The sequence below is a fragment of the Lonchura striata genome, chromosome 4, assembly GCF_050655825.1.
Source record: "Lonchura striata isolate lonStrDom1 chromosome 4, ASM5065582v1, whole genome shotgun sequence".
In the NCBI taxonomy this organism is placed as follows: domain Eukaryota; kingdom Metazoa; phylum Chordata; class Aves; order Passeriformes; family Estrildidae; genus Lonchura; species Lonchura striata.
Window position 1 is genome coordinate 7,308,322 of NC_140706.1, and position 7,024 is coordinate 7,315,345.

Below are 7,024 nucleotides of genomic sequence, written 5' to 3' on the forward strand. Positions count from 1 at the left end.
AGTACCAAGACAACTATTAAACTTAGCAGTATTTCATTCTAATAGAGGAGCAATATAGCTGAAACCAGGTAATCAATATATGATCAAAACTATTGATGAATGCACAAAAGTAAATCAACATTTGTCTATAAACAGCATAGTCCATTTAGCAGATGCAATTAATACAATTTAAACTTTCAACTAGATATCACTTAATATTTGTTGCCTTTTTTTTTCCCCCTATCAGACGTCCAGGGAATGGTAAAATAACCTGCCAAAATTAATTGCCAATGACAGTATTTATTTCCCAGATATTTAGAGTAGGGAGTTGGTATTAGAGATGATCAAACAACTCAATTTCCACAGAAGTTTTGGGAAGTATTTTCTGCTTTGTGCTGAAAAAAATCACAGTTCTTCAAACTTATTTTATAAAACAGAGCTCTGTTAAAATACCAGATCTGTACTCAAAAGAACAGAGTTTTGATTTTGCTGGAAAACTGAGTTTTCTATTGTTCCTTCCCTGAGGTGCTTGGAGAATCCATTTTGATTCATGAAACATTTTTCTTGATAAATTCATGATATCAATATTTAACTGCATTTACATTCTGACAAAAATATATCTCAGAAGAAAGAATATTTAATTGAAAATATTGTTAACAGCTCTAGTCTGAATGAAACTGCCCATCAGTTTGCTCTTCAGTAACTCAGTATGGTATTAAATCTATGACTAGCGAAAAAAAATCAGCTGTGGGTAATTGAACCCCTATAGTAAAGAACTGTGTTAAAATATACCTAGTTATGCTCTAGATTAATGTTATTTAGAGGGAATTAGCAGTTAGTTTTGTTTTCATAGTGTTAATTATTACTCTTGATACTGCCATGCAACACCTTGACTCACTGAGACTTTTCGGTGAGCCTGGATTGTGACAAGTGTGCTTCTTAGTGGGTAAATAGTGGACAAATAAAGGAGAAGCAGAGAAAAAAGAAAAACAGTACAAGTGGGCAGGTGTAGCACTGGGCGATGGACCCAGAGACAAGTTTTTCCCAGGAGATGTTTTGCTAGCTGAAAAGTGATGGTGATTTTCTTGGGAGATGGAAGGACAGCCCAAAAACACTGTGGGTCCAGCAGTTGAGCTTAGTTTGAAACTATGTGAAAAATATGTGATTTTTATTGTGGGTTGTAGCAGTTCAGACAGAAGTTTCAAATGTTTTCAGTATATGAGTCAAAGGAAAAGCCCTGCATTATTGACCACAATGTACCTCCTCCTACGTGATTCTGGGAGTTAAATTGCCATGAGTTTATACAAAGTTTGAAGGGAAGTTACCTAGGTCCTGTGGGAACAAACAAAGGTACCATGGTCAAACCCTTATATTTGTGTTCCTTTCACCTCAGCAGAATCATCCTTATTTATATCCACCTGCTCTTGGATGCTTATTCTTTAATTACACCAGGGCAAAGATGCCTGCTGTGCTTTGGCTCCATTTCAGGCTGAGACCAGAAGATAGAGGTTGAGAGAGAAGAGGGACAAACATCTGAAAATCTCAAAACTGTTCAAAAATGCTTGACAGAACACTCAGATTGCATGTTTTGTACTGCAAATATATGACATTGCACTGGTCCATCAGTCCTTACCATATCCTTTTTCAGGATATGAATGTGTCTTTGTATGAATGCATTTGGATTTGAGGGCAATGAACACTGGGGTTTTTTTTCATTTGGTCCAAGTGCTACTGGACCAGAGATAAGACTGTTTTGGTAGTCTCAGCTGTTTTATTAACAGTGAAAGATTGCTCTGAACTGCACCTACTCCAAAATTGTTTTTGCAATACCAAACAATTGTCCCTGCACAACTTCCCTTGATAGATTATTCTTGTGTGCTTGCCCTGAGAATTTTGGTAAGAGATAAGCAATGAGATTAAGACCATGCTTATTTTCAGACTGTGATATTTAGGTTTGATATTCATGTGAACACAAATGGTAAATGTTTTTTCTAGGTGTGTCCTTTGCAATGTGGGGTTTTAGGTGCATTCATGTTTTTTGATAAACAGAATCAAGCCTTTGCACAAGTCTTGTGAAGGTTCTTGAAAATCCTATGGAAGTTGTCTCCTAATATTAACAATTAAAACAACATCTGTAGACTTTTAAAAGGAAACGCGAACATTTTGAGTTATGAAGTTATTAAAAAGTTTGATGCAAAGAAGCTGAAAATAGCCTTATAAAGCAACTGCTTAATTATTATTGCTTTTATACATGTAATGTATAAGCAATCATACAATAATTTTATATTAAATCATATTATTTCATAGTCAGCATATAGTCAGAGATCAGGCCCACTCAGGGAAATAATCTATTTGGCTCTGAGGGTCTGCTGGAATGATAATCTGTGCTTGCTACAAGTCTGAGAATTGCTCAGAGCAGAATCTTTTGTTGAACGAAAGGATGCTCTGATATTAAGTCTGTTTCAACAGCTGAATCAAGCTAGAGCTTTGTAATCCCTTGTGATTTACAGTATCAGTTTAAAACTGAAATGTTATTTGATCAGATTTGAGGATGTTAACTTCTACCTTCTATAGCACTTTATCTGCATCTGACCATGTCCTGCTGAATAACAATTCACTAAAGAACGTGTATCAACCTGAAGTAATTTAAAAAGAAGAATTATGCAAATGATCTCTCTTTATTTGGCTGTGCAGTGAGAGATCTTTCAAAGAAAAGAATAAGATGTAATTTCAACACATTTAGAAGTGGTGCTTCCAGGGGAAAAGGAAGTCTTTGAAGAAGCAATTTGTAGGCAGAGGTATTGTGCTAGAATGTGTAAATTGATGATTATTTACTAGTGAGCCTGTGAAGGAGAGAAACACATGCATCTTTTATCAATGGGTGGTTGCTGCATGAGAAGCAGAAATCATGATGTTTTTTACAGTGTCTAGTTTCACTTCCACTGCTTGCCAAGGCTGTAATGTTGATCTCTCCATTAAAATTACAAAACTAGAAGAAATAATTTAATATGGCAGCTTCATGCTCTGCAGAAGCTTGAATGACTGGGATGGCATCACTGTGTAAAACAGATTTTTTTTTAACACCCTCCCAAATTATGAATTATTGTCAGCACAACTATTTTCACCCAGCTAAAAGCTAGGAGGCATTTTTAAGTTTTGAAGGGAAAATTAGATCTTGCTCCTCTGCATAAGAAAGAGCAGCTGAACTCCTTGTCTTTGAGGAGAGGTTCAATATGGGACTGCAGCCATGTTCCCCTTTGCTCCCCATCCTCTGCCTCCTTGAGTCTTGTATTTGCCTTTGCCTCTCTCCAATAACAAAGGCAGCATTGGAGGCTTGAATCCCCAGAAATGAAAGCAGGCCTGGAACCCCTCTCTTGCATTGTGGGCAAGCCTGAAGGGCAATTAAGTGGTGCAGGAGAGCTCCTCATAAAGAGAAAAAGTTCACTAAGAAACTTAGTTAAGATCTTTAGGGTATGGATCTTTAGAATCATTAAGGAATGAATCTCTCCTTATCCCTTGTGCCACTGGCCAGCTCAGTGTGTGGTTGCCTGGCTGAGAGCTCAAGCATTTGTGTGCAGCTGGGCTGTAGAAGCTATCCTCATTTTGAACTATAGCACCGAAACATCTGTCCAGACAATGGTAATGCATAAGAGCCCTGATGTCCCTTAAAACAGAGAGCACAAATATGATGAGAAGGCTTCGAAACCTTTTTTATTTCTCTCTGGAGAGGAACATGTTGCAAGAAGCAATGAATCAGCACACTTAACACTTCTTAATATATATATATTTAAGGGATTATTAGACTTTTTATGGATTTGCTCTGAAAATACAAGTAAAACAGAAAATCCAAATTATCACCAGTGCAAGAGACCCTTTCTGCTGTTTTATCTCTAAGAAAAAATGCTTTCTTCATGCCAGTCCTCTGATGTACGTATTGCTGTAGATACGCCACTGTTTAAAAAATGGGCTGTTTACTGTTTGGATAGCTTCAAAGAGAGAGTTTTTCCCCCCTGGAACAAAGCTCTTCCTTAGCAAGATAAGTACAAAGTGTTTAATAGTGCCTCTCTTCTTTGCTCTCAAGATTTCTCTTTCTCTTTTCCCCTTTATCTCTGCCTACTCATATGTATTTTTAAGGGGACTCGATAGGCCGGTGTCATACGTTCACACCAGCTTAACAAATGATGCCACTTCCATGTAATTAATGGAAAGACACTGATGCCATTAGGTCAGATGGACCAATTGCTGTCTGAGTCACTGCAAATGTCCCTAGCACAAACTCTCCCTTCCTGAAGGCAGAGAAGGGGCTGGACACCTCTGTGCTTTTGTCCCACTGATTTTATGGGCTGTGCAAGATGAAGGAGCCAAAGGAGGGGAAAGAGTGAGGGTTTTCTGGTGGGCTGAGTGTGCCAAACACCAGCCCTGAGGTACCAGCACTGGCTTGAACATGAGGGCAGAGAAAGCTGCACAGGACACAGTCTAAGGCTGTTGAGCTGCTCAGTAGAATCCTAGAATGATTTAGGCTGGAAGGGACTTAAAGACCATCTCATTGCAACCCCCCACTGCCAAGGTCAGGGACACCTTGCCCTAGATCAGGTTGCTCAGAGCCTCATTCAACCAAATTGTTAAAGAATATCTTGCTATTAATAACAATTTCTCTTTCTCTGCCTTCAACCATCCTAGATTATTTTTGGTACCTTTAAAATCTTTCTGGTTTGCTCACACATTTATGTGAGCTACAATATTAAATATTTAGTATGCTGCCAGGATTTTTCCTTCAAGTGTTACAGTAAAAAGTTCCCTGTTCATTATTGGGTTAATACATTCTATGGCAGAATTTTACTTTTGCTGTCTGACTGATATAGACTAGCCAAATCAATCTTAACATGATCAGATAATTCCAGGAAAACCATGACTAAACAAGAACTGCAGTAAAATATGTTTTTCTTGCAGTGAGTTATAGTAATCCTGTCGTAATAGTTGTGTATTATTTGTGTTGGGCTAATTTTAGAAAGTGTTGGAAGTAATACTATGGAGTGGTGTAAATTTGATTGAACTATCCATAGGAGTTTAGTCTGGTCTGTAGTTTGGACTAAAGCCTGCTGTTTCTTGCTCCTATCTTCTGAAGATCTCTTTATTATTCCTGGCTGAAATGTCTACAGAATGTTTGCATATATATAGTACTAACAAGATAACATCATTATGCTTTTGTATTTTTTTTATATGTTAGATGTTTCAGGTGACTAACATTTGTTTTATCTTACAGATATGAAACAGCACATCTATAACTTGCTACTGTATTGAATAGATTAGATATCAAACAGGTATTGTAAATGAAGTAGGTTTTGATTATAACTGTATAAATGAATTGACTATCAAGAAATAGAACTGCAGAAATATTTCTCAAAAAGGAAGCTTATTTTAACCACTTTCTTTTTTCATTGTGGTTTAAATAAGTATTCAAAATCTGAGAATTTGCTTTTTTTGCATTTTATAAATGTTCCATCTTTCATTGAAAACTGCAGGAGTTTTAACAGATTGAATTATCTCAGGAATGAAGGCAAAATCTCCTTGCATCCAGATTTACCATATAGCTCTTGTTCTTCATTTGAGACTGGAATTGAATGTCCATTCTTTCTCACTGAGTAAATCACATCACCTCTTCAGGCCACACATGTCTGCATGGTACCACATGTGATGAGGTACTTGCCTGTGCAGAAAAGGTTTGGGAGACTGAATTCCTCCTGGTTGCTTTGGTTTATCTAATGTGCCTGATAAGTACAAATTAATTCCAATCCTTTCCTACACTACCAGCAGAATAATTAGCCAGGCCAAACTCCCAGACTGTGTGTCAGGACAGAGCCCCTTGTTTCTGGTGTGTTCCAGGCCGTGTGGAAGCCTGGACAAGAAGACAGCAGAAGGTTGTAGGGTATCTTGGATGCAGGGAGCTGAGGAAGAGAGAGGGACTGCTAAATAAACCAGATAACTATTGTCATTGAAACTGATAGTATTTCTGTTCCCCTGGTGCGTCTTTTAAGCAGATTACACCTTCTCAGTTAGAGTCTAGGACAGCTTGATTCATTGAGCCCTTCCTGAACTCACTTGGGTATGATGCATTCAGATTACGGTGCCTGGAAGAAGTTTATTTGCTCTGGAGTGCAATTATAGTTTTTTACTAGTATTTATAGAGCTTCATCTGATATATCACTGCAGATTGCCATAAAAAGTACCAGCAGGTCCTGCATTCTGCTGCCTGGGTGTTAAACAAAGAATACAATAATCTTGTATTCTACAGGCAACAAACAAGTCTCTTGCAAGCCAATGCTTTTGCTTTTACTTAATGCTTAATGTTTCTGTTCTTACAATAATTGCTCCTGCTTATTCCTTATTTAGTCTTTCTAAGAAAGTTGGGGTAATTGTATGCAATTTAGAGCATTGCAATGCAACAAAGAAAATATTCTTTAGGTTAAAAAGGTTAGGACATTAGTATCAATGTCTTATTTAAATAATAATATACAACAAGGTGTGCAGATATGTTGGAACAGCAGCAGGGTTGGGGAATATGGTGAGTTATTAGACCTTTTTTGCACACTTTCTCACTTTACAGGTTCAGGTACCTGATGAAAGAGGGATGGAGTTTCTGCACTTTGTACCAATTCCATCAGAGATTTTCAAATAACAATAACAATAGTGGCAGGGAATCCCTAATTTTATAATTACTGCATTTTCACACAGCAATCTATAGACACGATGTGCTAATGAATGCTTTCATTAATGAGCAAAAGCAAAGTTCTGATAACTTTATTAGCACAGTATCTTTGTCAAAACAAATAAGAGCAGTCACAGAATAAAAATGCTGTCCAACATACGAGTCTAAAAGTCTCAAGAAGTTGATTGTGACACATGCTAAACACACTGGCTCCAATCCAGCTACACATTTGTGCCAGTACTGGACCCCAAGGCTTGCAGGACCACTCGTGTCCTCACAGGTCAGCGCTCTGATGAAGTGGGGACAAGAGGGTCAGGCTGTTGCAGAGCTGAGCTTTCA